This window comes from Teleopsis dalmanni, chromosome 1, assembly GCF_002237135.1.
Source record: "Teleopsis dalmanni isolate 2A chromosome 1, ASM223713v2, whole genome shotgun sequence".
Lineage (NCBI taxonomy): Eukaryota > Metazoa > Arthropoda > Insecta > Diptera > Diopsidae > Teleopsis > Teleopsis dalmanni.
The window spans coordinates 35865815-35879926 of record NC_051846.1 but is presented as its reverse complement, the minus strand read 5'-3'; positions in this window follow the sequence as shown (position 1 = coordinate 35879926).

Here is a 14112-nt window from a genome sequence, read left to right as displayed (position 1 = left end):
TAATGCTTAGTTTTCATAAAAATTCGCTGTATTTTTACAAAAGCAAAGTCATCGATTTTCATAATTCCATTTATGAGTTTTTCATCGAAACAAAAAAAAAGATACAATTTTCGTATGCACTTCAATCGCTTTTTATGAAATACCAAACCAGCGATTAAAATTGATTGAATTTTCCCACCTGATACTCGTTCACACACATACACATATATATACACAGATAAAATTTAAAATATTTTGTTGATGTAATATTTTTTGATATTTTGAATCAAATTGTTTCATATTTACTTTTTCAATATTTTTAATTTATTTTTTATTTGTGTTAAATAATTTTTTAAATATATTTTGTCAAAGCAAGTCTTAAGCTCTCATAAAGCAGAAAATCAACGAATTCTCGCTGCTTTAAAGCAACTACGACGACACTCGTTACTTTTGCATAAAGTAAATACACTGTCAAAAAACCTGTGCTCCATGTTAGTATTAAGGCAATTGACATGTGAAATCACATACACTCACATAAAGCATAAAATAACAATTTTTGCATATTAAAAAAGTTAAAATATCAACATTTATTTCTTTTCTCTGACTCTGTCTGCGCGCCCTTTCGTTTGTTGGTCTTCCTGTCTGTGTGTTTACTTACCTATCTGTGTTGGTTGGGATTGTTAGGCAGGAAGGAGCTTTTAAATTGGCAATTTAAGCACAAGAGCATGTAATGCAACACACAATACAATAAATGTCAACACGCAGCATGAGCGACATTTAACACCCGAAACAAATGCGTTCACCTTATAGCCTGCAGTGTACATATATGTATGTATTTACTAATGTGTATATAACGAGTACGTAAGCAACTACTGGGTAGTGCCATAAGTTTAGTGCAATGCAATGGAGTAAAAAATGGAAGAAAACTGTGATATTAGTAGAGATAATAAATATCAAAAATATATATTATATTATATAAATAATAATATATTAAATAGTATAATATATTATATTGTAATATATATTAAAATATATTATTAAATTTTAAGTTATTTAGGTCTATAAAGTCCCATGTTCTACAAAGACATCGACTCGACACGGCGACTGGAATAATGATGATAAATTAAGGAAAAAGTAAAAATGTCGGTATAAGACTGTGTTGGTATTTACTAGGAATTTCGAGTAGAGTTAAATTAGATTAAAATTAGATAAATCTAAGTGTTACCATTGTTGAAAGTTTATAAGATACTATTAATAAATAACTAAAAAAATTTGAAAATATTTTAATCAAAAATAATAAATAAGTGCAATAAATAAATAAATAAATAGTTCCATAAGTGCAGTGAAATGCCTAGGAAACTGCAATTTACTTTACCTCAATTTACTCGAACTCGTACACGGCCTAAATAGAAAAGGGTAAAAAGTAATGAAATAAAATAATAAATAAAGTTTTGTTTACAATTAATGTAACTTTTTGGTAAACTAACGATTTATTTTCCTTTATTTTTATTCAAATAGTTGGCTGATTGCAGTAACAGTTTAGCATAGAGCTTTCCGCAGACCACAATTATTGAATTTGTTACAGTTTTACTACCACATAACTCTCAAGAAACCTTAAGATACAAAAAGATGAAAATTAAATCTATTTCATCGAATTTAGATAATTTAATTGATCTTTTATCCTAACCAATGAACAGTCTGAAAAACTATGAAAAAAGTATTGCGTGTCGAAGAGCAATTGTTATCTTCATACATACTGTTTCATATTATACAATATCTATTACATGTGCTTGTCCAGAAAGACATCAAATTTTTTTAAGAACTTCAAAACTAGAATCAAACTTAATGTGTCTTCTAGAGAATGTTAAGAAGGCATACATATTGTTGAATATGAAAGAGTACATATGAATATAAGGTGGGTTAACTAGCAAAACGTTCAGAGGGTAAAGCCCCCTAAAGTAATATATAAAAATATATATTTTTATTATTACGAATATTATAAAAAATATATTTATAACAATGTTTAGACGTACAACTAGTTACAAGAAAATGAACAAGTAGAGTGTCATTGCTATCATATTGCGTACAATTCACACGTTGACATTGTCGTTCGCGATCGCTGGATCCCGATAATTAATTAAATAGTCGACTCAATTTTATATAACAGTTTTTATTGCTTTGAATTTTATGAAACGCAAACACACAATTTCCTCTAATCATAATACATAATAAAACTTATTTCAAAACTCACTGAGATTCTTAGAAACTAATTCAAAGATTACTTAAATTCTATATTTACAACAATACATATCTACTTTTAATACGTTTTTTAAACCTCTACTTGAAGTTAAATGACATTTTCATTAGGTTAGACCAGTTTACGTCGGCAATTTTAGGATTCACTTGGGCCTGTTTGCTCATTACATTACCATAGAAGTAACTTAAATGTTAAAAAAACCATTATGAACTTTTAACAAAGCGTAAAATGCTTATAAGAGAGAGATTGGTCAATGTTCTTAAAAAAGGAAATCTCTAAATTATAAAACAATACCGCATATGTGCTGGGGTAGCAGTATTTATACTATATATATTTTATTTTAACTAAATAATAATATGTTTATTTTAATGTTAATTATTTATTAAAATAATTGTGATTATTAACATAATTAACATGTAAAATTAATTAAGTAATGTGTATTTAATGTTAATTACAACTTAATTATTATTACTAGTTTTATTATACAATGCTTATATAGTGTATTCTAAAATTTATTACGATAATTTTACTAAAAAATAATGTGTGTATTTTAAAAAAACAAAATTTGTAAAACTTTTTTATACTTAACACACCACCCTCGTTGAAAATTTCACTTAGGGGATCTAATACTCACATACACATGAGAGCAAAAACAGAATTAAGAAGTTTAAAATTGCGTTGGGTCATATACATAACAATGCAAACAACACTTCTAACAAATAAAAAAAGTGAAATTGACACTTTTTTCAATGTAAGAGAAAAAAATTTTTAATGATAAAAACTAAAAACTGTTAAGAAGTCGCGAAAATACCAAAATACTGTTAAAATAGAGTTAAATAAATGTTAACATAAAACAAAAATAAAAAAAGAAAAGTTTTTAAAACATGAAAGCGCTTAAAGAGACTGGAAAAAAAACAACAATAAACTGCAACAAAAAAGAATAACAACGAGCCAAGCAGAACTCAAAGAGATACTTAAAGTTTGCATAAAGCACAGCGCAGCACACTGGAACGGCACGAACGGAACAAGAACAAAATGGCTGCCACTTCTGGCAGAAAAAAAAATTTAAGAATGTCTAAAGCGGATTTTGTCAATTTGCACAAAAGTAAAATGATAAAGACCGCGTTTGTTACTTTATAAAAATAATACTTATTTTGTGTTGAGAAGCGGTGAACTTGGTCTTTTTTTTTTTGAAGAAAATAACGTGCCATGAATATCTTTTCCAAATTAACAATAAAAGCGAAAGAATATTACCTTTCTTCCGTTCTCGTTCATATTTTGGCAACCAACTCACTCCTTATTATGAAAAAGTGAAAAAGTAGAGTAAATGAAAAAGTTGTCATAATGAGGAATAGAAATTTAATGACAAATATATATACACATTTCTTTTTTCTACAGCCTTACTTCATTTTGTTGTGAGTCATAATAATATATAATAATATTGCATTTTGGCACATACATACATACACAGATCACCTAAAAGCGGAAGTACAGTAAGTCATCTACTGTATTCACTTCAAACAAAAATATAAAGCAAATGGCCCTGTAGGCCATCGATTTTTTTTTAATTCCGGAAGTAAATATAAAAAAAACACAATTGGGATTAAAATTTCGATCAAGATTTTTTTTTTTACCGAAATATTAACCCAATGTTATGGAGAATGCCACACCAAACAAACGTAAAACGCGAGATAAGAAAAAAGAAGTATAGTTGGATTGGACACACACTGCGTAAGCCTTATGAAGATATCGCGCATGCTGCACTTACTTGGAACCCCCAGGGGACTAGGCGCAGAGTCAGACTAGCAATGACCTGGAGAAGGACAGTTCAACAGATCGTTTAACGAGTTGCGAGTAATAATACAAAATAGAAACCAGTGAAAAACTTTTGTGAACTACTTGAGCTCCTAATAAAGTATGGAAATAATAATAAATTAACCTAATGTATTCGTTAAAGATTTCGTTTCCTTTAATATATTAACCCAATATATTCGATCAATTTCGATCAAGATTTCATTTCCTTCAATATTTTAACCCAATGCACAGGATAATTAAAAAGCTTTGAAAACAAAAATGAAAAATCGCAAATTTTTTAATATAATTAGTATTTTTATTCAAAATAGTCACAACTTCAACATATTTATTCCAACGATCCTTTAATAATTTTATACCATCTCTTTAATGATTTTCTGGAAGCTCATTGAAATACATGCTCCACGGCTGCAATGGCTTCTACATTCAACGAAAAAAGTCTTTCCACGAAGGAATTGCGTGAAATTTCTGCAGAGGTGAAAGTGGGAAGGAGCCAGTAATTATGCAACAAATAATGCCTCCACAAACAGAATAGTATTGCAATTTAACAATTAAAAATAAAAATATAATTAATTAATTTAATTATTCTACAGCTGGTTTATGATTTCGTTCTAATATAAACACAGCAAGGGAATTTGTTAATAAAACATTCACAGCAAATTAACAAAACTACAGAAAAATGTGCGAACATAAAAGTCAAGTACGGCTTTGGGTCAGTTGGTTAAGGTGCGCTGACTCTGAGCTTTAAATTTGGCAGGGCATGAGTTCGATTCTTGGTAATTGCAGTCTCAAAACAAAATGTTGTTTATAAGTAATTAAATACAAGAATTGTTTCCAAGATCACTAATGATGGGTATTTGGCAATACTCGAAACAGTTGTATGGTTAGTCAATAAACCAAATAATTAAAAATAAGAATTTTGTTGTTGTAATTTACTATATTCAAAAAATTCTTCTGTAAAACATTTCGTTTTTATTTAAGTTTTTATTTAAGATCCAGCCATCTTTTTCTCTCATCAAAATGTACTCAGATTATTTTCAAGCACAAGTAATAATTATCTAATAATAACAATATAATAAATGCATAAATGGAATTGAAATTATTCCGATGTTTAATTAAAAAATTATTCCTGTACTTATAATTATTAACAATTTAGCTCCGATTCAAATAAATTTGAAGTAATGATATAATTTTGCAAAGATTAAAAGTAATGAAGTGCATAATTTTTAATGACAACGTCAAACAAAACTTAAGGCGAAACTGTCGATTTACGAATAATTTCTACATGACTGACTGATGCCAACCAAAGTCAATGAAAAACAGTATCGTCTGCCTGAATTTCATCTATCGTCAGTATCATACATACACTATGTATGATTAAGAACAACCACACTAAAGCTAATACCAAAGTTTAATTAATTGCAAAATTTATATGAGTTGAAATATGAACACAAATATATGCACACGAATTGCCAATAGCATATGAGGATGGCACACTCGAAACGCAATCTTGTGAAAATGTCCATTAATGTGGGACCTCTTATCATTTCATCATTTCATCTTTAAGTGAAAGTCAAACACGCGCTTGGCACAAACAATCCAACATGACAGATTCAACTGTTTATGATAATTTTGCTAGGATTTGATTAGATGCGAGTGTTCAGTGCCTCCAGTGTTCAGACTGACATTTCATCCGTTATTGCACCGCAAATATAATCAGCAACTTTTCTGCCATTAGTCAAAACAACTTTACAGATACAAAAAGATATGTGAGCTCATAGTATGTTTTTTCAGCTGTTATACTTGTATTTTTGTATCTTGTTCAATGAACGCGTCCTTTGATGTCACCGAATGTTTTTATTAGCTCGAAACAGCTAACCGAATGTATGTACTATAAACGTGTCAATTGCTCTTTGATATGTTTAGATAGATATTTATTTTTCGTTTTTATGAAATTGAAAAAAATAGTTATTTTATAATGAACAGCTTGGTTTAAAGATCTTATTTGAATATTAAAAATAGAATTTAATTTAAGTTACTTAATAAGAAATGTTTAATTTAAACCAGTGACGTTGCTTAGATAATGTCAAGGGTGGATTAATACAAAAAATAATTTTTATCAATATTTTTGCAGTGTATTATTTGCAGAACATATTATCAGGGAGTAAACTGGAAGGAGGTTAGAATATTCCAGAAGTAATGCATATCTGTCTTAAGAACCGATTACAATTCAGGTAACACGACTCGCTATTGTTTGAAGCATATATGCTAATGATTAAGGTTCATTTACGGCGGAATATAACCTCTTATAACCTCTTAACCTCTTTTCAACTCCCACTGAAAAGAGGTTAAAATATTCCAGAGGTAAGGTATGTCTGTCGTGAGAACCAACTAAAATCCTGTAGGCATGACGTGGTGACTAAGTTTTACTTGCGGCACCCGAATGATAAATCTGTTACCACGCCTGTGAGGGCTCATAGCTTCGACAGTCCAGATCAATAGATGTAGACCCCCCTAGTGGGAGTTTCGTAACGGTTGTGGTTAGAACATAAAATTACGGGGGAAGAATGAGTGTCTTAATTACTTTCATTCAATGTGGAGTTGCATTTAACCAAGTGTTGTGCCATAAAGAACAAAAGATGTGTTAAATAGGCTTCGCTTCCTCTTAAAGCGAAAAGTATATTCATTATTAGCATGACACCATTAAAAGGGGGTGTTATCAACCCTGATAACAGCATGTGTTATCAGGATTATAAAAACATTCTGTTGAAACCACTTGTCTTCAACATTCATATTTTCCAACTCGCTTCTTACGTATTCATCTGGTTGTAGCGATCAGAATTGAAAATTTATGTCACTCTTCGCGATTTTCAATAAATTTCAAGCCTTTCACACCTCTTAAGCACATATCGCACCATGTATTGACTTTTTGTAGATGCAATTATGTTATCTTTCGAAATTTCATTGTAAAACATTGTCATTATTTTTGTAGTAAGCTTTTGAGTTACTTAAACTAACCGCTTTTTTTATTATAACTCTTTGCGCTATCCTTATTGACTTTATTGATCTTTCATATGAAATTAGAAGTTGCGATACGTCTACATTCGCTATCTCTATCAGACCAGTAAAGAAACACACTTTCTTATCTAGAAATCTGGATGGGTACAGAAATTAATGTATTCCATCTATTCTGCGTCATAACAATTTCTACGCAGTCCTGGTAAAATTGCGAGGGGAGCCTCATTAAACTAACCGCTTTTTCCATTTTAGCTCTTGGCACTATCCTTGTTCACTTTCTTGGACTTTCAGATGAAATTGGGAGTTCAGATATGTCTACGCTCGATATTTTTGTTAAACCACTCAAGAAACATTCTTCGCTCTTCGATATCTCTGTTAGACCACTTAAGAAACAGTCTGCGCTCTTCGATATTTCTGTTAGACCACTCAAAAAACATTCTTCACTCTTCGATATTTCTGTTAGACCACTCAAGAAACATTCTTCGTTTTTTCCGGTATAATCTAAGCATTAGAATTTTATTAACAAATTGATGAATCTTAGTAATCTCTAGTTTTATTTTTTCTATCGAAAATTCAATTAAATAAACTTAAATTTCAATATCACATATTTGAGATACAAATGCTAAAAAATCAAAACCTTTCAATAAATATTTGTTTTTTTTGCTGTAATTATTAGGAAATGGAAATTCTTGAAAATTTCGCTGTGGTCGAAATTAAAAGGAAGATCGTCATTTTTCTTTAGTAAATTGTTAATTAATTCCAATAAATGATAGAAATTGCATTCCAAAGATTAGCTGCAATTATTTATTTTAGCAATTTTAAAATGAATTGTAAGACGAAAAAAAATTGCGAACGTGCCCTTAATAATTTCCAAAAGTACTTTTGTCTACAATTGTTCGATACGAGTTTCTACAATTCGCTGAATAGAGCAAAATAGCTTTCTTTTTATACTATTTTTTATTTTTTTATTATTTTTTTGTTTTTCAACCTGCAATAATTTTTGCTGACTACGCCATTGTATCTTATCTTTTTTACGAGTAATTTCGTACTTGTATTTGTAAATGATTCATTATAAATTTCTTTTTTTCCCTTATTTGTTTGTATTTTGATTCACGTGAATTCTCAACTATTTTGTGGTCTTTCTGTAATTACAAGATACAAGTACGTTCCGAACACAATGTGCAGTTCAACGTTAATAAGTGCCTCTACTATATTTATTTTTCATTTACTCGTATTTATATTTTTTAGTTTTTTCCCTTCTGTTGTCAACGTACAAAAAGTCATTTGTATAAGCATTTTTATATTTGTTCTATCTTTTTATTATTAATTATTAAGTAAATATTTTAACATTTTGTACGCTTACGTCAAATGATAAGATGATAAAATATTACGTGCACAAAACTTACATTTATATTAATGATATCAGGATCAAGGTCTAATTACGGTTTTGTATACACTTAATGACTGTCATAGAAATTATAAATAATGAGAATAGAGAAATTAACAAAAAATAGCTACTTTTATATAGTTTTACCCAAATATAATATATATGGCATATTTTAGTTAATGTTTAACCAAATTATATATTAAAATACATATTTTTTTTTGGTGACGAAATTAACAGAAAGTGACTCCCAAGAATTATTATTTACATTCTATGTTGGCCATATATATCTCTTTCATATTTTTGTGATATTTATATATAAAAATAATAGTTATATTATAATAACAAATTGGGTCTTTGACAATTTTTGAACATTTGCCATTAATTTATATCTTGTATATTTTTTATTTGTTCCACAAAAGAGAGCTGGTAGTTTCTCATCCATATTAACTGCAGTTAGAGTGAACTCTGTAATCTATATACTTGAAGGCCTCAATAGTAAAAACAATATGTAGTGACTGATTCTGGCTATGAAATCCGACAGAAAATTCAAAGTTTTTATTCCCAATGGAATAAATTGAATATACAGTCGATAACAACCACATTGAAGCACTGGAGTAGCTAGTAGAACCTTTTACCCACACTAAACGCAGTTAGATTGACTCTGTTATCAATATGCTTGAAAGCATCATTAGTGAAAATTCTATGTTGAGACTGATTTCTAGTATAAAATAAGGCAAAAAATTCAATGTTCTCATTCCCGACTATATAAAATGGATATGCAGTCGGGAATAAGAACATTGAAGCACTAGAATAGCTAGCAGATCCTCTAACCTATAACTCACCGAGCACAGTTAGAATGAACTCTATTATCTATATGCTTGGAAGCATCAATACAAAAGATTCTATGCATTCTATGATTGATTACTGCTATGAAATCCGGCAAAAATGCGATGTTCTTATACCCGGCTATATAAATTGAATAAATAGCCAAATTTTCAAACCGAAACCAAAACTGAACTCGTGATGCTTCCAAACCAGTAACTTAATCTCTAAGTTAAATTACTGGTGATATAGAAATCAATGACAATAAGTTTTAAAAGGACTAACCCAACCATTCAATTCTGATCCCAACCATTCAAAACAAATAGATTTTTGATAGAAATGTACGTTGCGATAGAAAAGTCTTGATCAGAAGTATATATTTTGAGTATCCGCAAATCTAAGGATCTAGTTTCTTCTTACTGAACTTAGGCAGTTGGCAGTTGTCAGTTTATTTAGCAGACCACCATATTGTGCGTTATCGTTTCAACAAGATGGGCGTGTCTAAGGAGACGTAATATCGATTTTGATTGGACCCAAATATAACATCTGAACGTTATGTTTGTAACTGACCCACTTTAAACTTGATGAGGAGGAGAGCTATATTGCTATATAAGCTATATTGGCATATTTTATTCTATTGTTGATGCCTTATTCCTTTTTTTTTTGGATCTGATCTATATAAGCTTTATATGCAATTTTATTCTATTGTTGATGCCTTCATCTTTTTTTTTTTGGATCTGAATACTTAGCAGTTTCACTTAGCAGTCGAGAGTATTTGTAATGTTTTTGAAAAATGAAATTTATTAGCATATCGACTATCATTGTCAGTTGGATATTCGCACAAGTTTGTTAATGGTTACGGATAAAAGATTAATTAAAATACACCAAATGTTCTTTTAATCTGAAGCAATTGTTTTCTTTAGAATGGAATAAATTTATTCACTAATCAGATTTACCAAAGATTATTTAAACCTTGTATTTCCCTTATAAAAAAAAGGGAACATCTTTTTAATATTTGACATTCCAATATCATTCAGTAATTACCCAAACTACATTAGTTGAAGTTTCATAACCTCTTCTCTTAAATAAAAATAGATTCTGCACCGTTAACTTAACTAGCAATTTGCATAATTTTAATCGGTACGCGCTTTTCATTGGATATTAGTGCTACTCTAAAACATATGTGCTCAGTCGCATACGTCCATTATCAGCTGTTGTGCTCAGCAGAAGTCGATATATGTGGTTTCTGCTGGTGAAATATAATTTATGGTTTGAAAAATATGCGAACAATATATATTTTTATTCATTTCTTCATTTTAATCATGGATAGCCCATAGTACCACGAATTATTGATTCTAAGGTAGTAAATAACATATATTTGCCTTTAATTATCACTTTCGAAATTAAATGTAGGTAAACGTGAAACTATTTTGATTTTTATTCACACTCAGTTTGTTTTTTGCATCAAAAAGTTTTAGACTAATCTACTTCCATTTCAGTAATTAAAAACTCTCAACATTATTTGCTAAAGTAATTAAACAAGACATTGAAAATGGCTTGAAATAAATTAAATTACATTGATCAAAAGAGTTGAACAGAACTAAAAATAATTAATTAATTACATGTTGAACTATGTGAAGTGCATTTATTTTTTTGCTACTATTGTTTTTATATATTTTCATAAAATTAAATTTAAAATAATAATAATTATTTCTCATTAAACTTAATTTTATTGTTTGACTTTCTCTCTCTTTATTGCTTAACTTCTCTATCCAAGTTAAGCAATTTCAAGTTATCGGTTTAATAGAAAAATCCATTCGACAAGCTTTGTTATACAAAGTTTGATATTGGTGATATTACGTACACAATCATTTGTTTGCCAAAAGTCTTCGGAAAATAGAGAAAAACCATTCTTTACCACAACAATCGAGCTCCCACCTATTGGGTTAAACATTCAAAACGTCGAATTGATCGGTCATCCGCCTTACAGTCCCAGCTTGACACCCAATGACTTCTTCTTACTCTCAAAATATCAAGAAAAAAATGCATCGTGAGCATTTCTAAGTCTGAACAACAGACTGTTGAAGCATTCAAAATCCTAATTTTGAAACTACCAACTTCAGAGTGAAAAAAACAATTTCAAATATTAGTTCAGCCGAATGAAAAAATGTATTCATCATCATGGAGAATACTTCGAAAAACACCCAATGTTTTCTTCTTGTACCCAAACATTAAGAAAGCAATAGTGTCGAGCCTTTTTATAAGCCCCAACTGGTCGTTGAGACATTCAGAACTCTATTTTTGCAAATATCAACTTCAGAGTGGCAAAACTGTAGATATACTTCGAAAGACGATTAAACCGTATTCACCTTTAAACTATTACCCTTGTATTAGTAATTACTGATATTTGAGAATATATATCCAAGAAATCCCCAATAATGGAAACTTATATTAACAAAAACGAATACCATAAATGTAATTCAAAGAAGAATCACTCTTCCTAACAGATTTTAAAATAAAGCCCTCTCTCGACAAACGAAATATTGTTCAACAAGACTCTAATTGTGTCTGTTCTACTGTGTGGTCCAGAAGCTTCGAAAACTACCAACAGTGTTGAGAAAGCGTTAGGAGCATTCAAGAGAAAAATTCTTCAGAAAATATAAGGTTCTTTGAAAGTTGGCAACGACTATCGAATTAGAACGATCGATGAGGTATGCTATGACATTGACATAGTTAATGTACGAGCTATACCGCGACATAAAAATTCAACATAACCAACTGCTGGCTTGATCATGTCAAGCTAATGAAAAAAAATACTCCGGCCGGGAAGTTGTTTGGTTTGGTCCAATATGACCAACAAAGAGGAGGAACGCGGTACTACGAACTAATGACAGCAAACCACTGATTGAATTGGATGAGGGCTGGACCAGATTACTGGATGCGGCCAAGTAGTCCTCACATCTGTGGTGGCTAATGAAAAAATATATAACATAGAAGTACCATAGATACTTTTACTTAGATATAGGTTAAAATATAAATCTGAGATAGATAGTTTGTTTGTTATGAACTTGTTCATTATTCATCATTATTATAGCTATAAATTTATTTAAAATTATTTAATTAAATATATTTTTAATGTACAATAAACAAAGTCTCTTAATATTTTAATTAAAAATAATAAATTAAGCATAAATATATACAATTTTACTTATTTGACAACTTGCGTTCACCGTGGGTAAATGTATATTTTGCTCATTAATTAATATTCAATAAATTAGTAAGCAAATAAAAAAAAATTCGGCAAAGTACAGAAAGATAAAAATGTATAGAACAAATAGTTATATACTCGTATATTGAGAATAAATTAATTGAAAAAACTTGAATTACAGTATCTCGAAAGCCAACTGCCATCATCAGTTGCGATGCATATGCAATAGAATGCGTCCATATGGAAAACTCAAGGAAAACAACTTAGAACAAAAACGACAAGAAAAAGTGCTTGATAAATGATGATAAGAAACTAATGTAAATGTATTCAAATAATATAAAAACAAACAAAATGTATGTGCGGTGGCATATTGTAATACAGGGTGTTTCAATAAACAAAACAATCCCAACAACAACAACAAGAGAATGCTAACAATAAGATGCTGATAAAAATGTATCCACCCCTACTTGATAAGACTTCTCATACTACTCGTATACCCGTATGTGTTTGTATCTGTATCTGTATCTCAACAATGTTTCGGTATTTTATTGATTGTATGTCAAATAGTTTTTGTTTCATAGATACACAGTAGATACAGATACAGTACTATTTGTAGTGTAAATTTAAGCCGGAAAAAGTGTTGCTTATAAGCACGTTAAAAATATTTTATCTTGTTTGTCATTTTTGTTGCTATTGATATTTTTTATTTTGTATTTTGTATCTATTAAAAGAACCACACTTAAATGACATACAGGGTCACTGCTTGTTTTTGTTGTCTTCTGATAATATTCTTTTGTTGTTATAAAGAAATTAAACACTCATTATAGTAACATTTTGTCTGATTATTTATCAGTATGGTTTTCTTTTTTTGAAATATATTTTTTTTTTCTAAACGTGTCTGAATGTGAATGTATAAAAATGTAATAAAGTGCTGTGATGTTAGCATTTGTGCATTCTAATAGCACACAGAAACCCGTACCAGCTCAATATTGTTACACAGGGGCGGTGTACAAAGGCATATAGAGGCGGCGCGCATTTATCACTAGTCACGGAACGGTCGGGAATTATTATTAATAATTTTGATAACAAAGCAACAGTACTCGTAGAGGAAGTACATTGAAGATAAAATTCAAATAATAGTATTGAGAGAACGAAAACATGAAAGAAATCAAAAACATTGAATACTTTCTGTTTTCTTTTGCTTATATTTATATTGTTCATTTATTTTTGGAATAATTAAATAATAAAAACTGTTTTAGATTGAAAATTCTAAACAAAAATTAGAAATGCTAGTAAAATAGTTGTGTAGGCAGAAAATATTTCATATAAATAAATTAGATTATACTTAGAACTCAACAGTATAAATTACAGAAACGCTTTGGTTTAATTTCTAAACTCGTTAATAAAAAGAAATCAGTTCCTCAGAATTGCCCTTAGTGATATTTTTTTTTCATACTTATAAATTTTTATTTTATGTTTTAACTCAATCTTTAACGATAACGAGCAATAACTTAACTATAATATTTCAACACATAAGATCGCGAAGTTAAACAGATTTAGCGGGTCAAAGCAATATTTGAAATCCGATATTTTTCGAATAAAGGTGTTGTTGTTTATAAGGTGAAATTT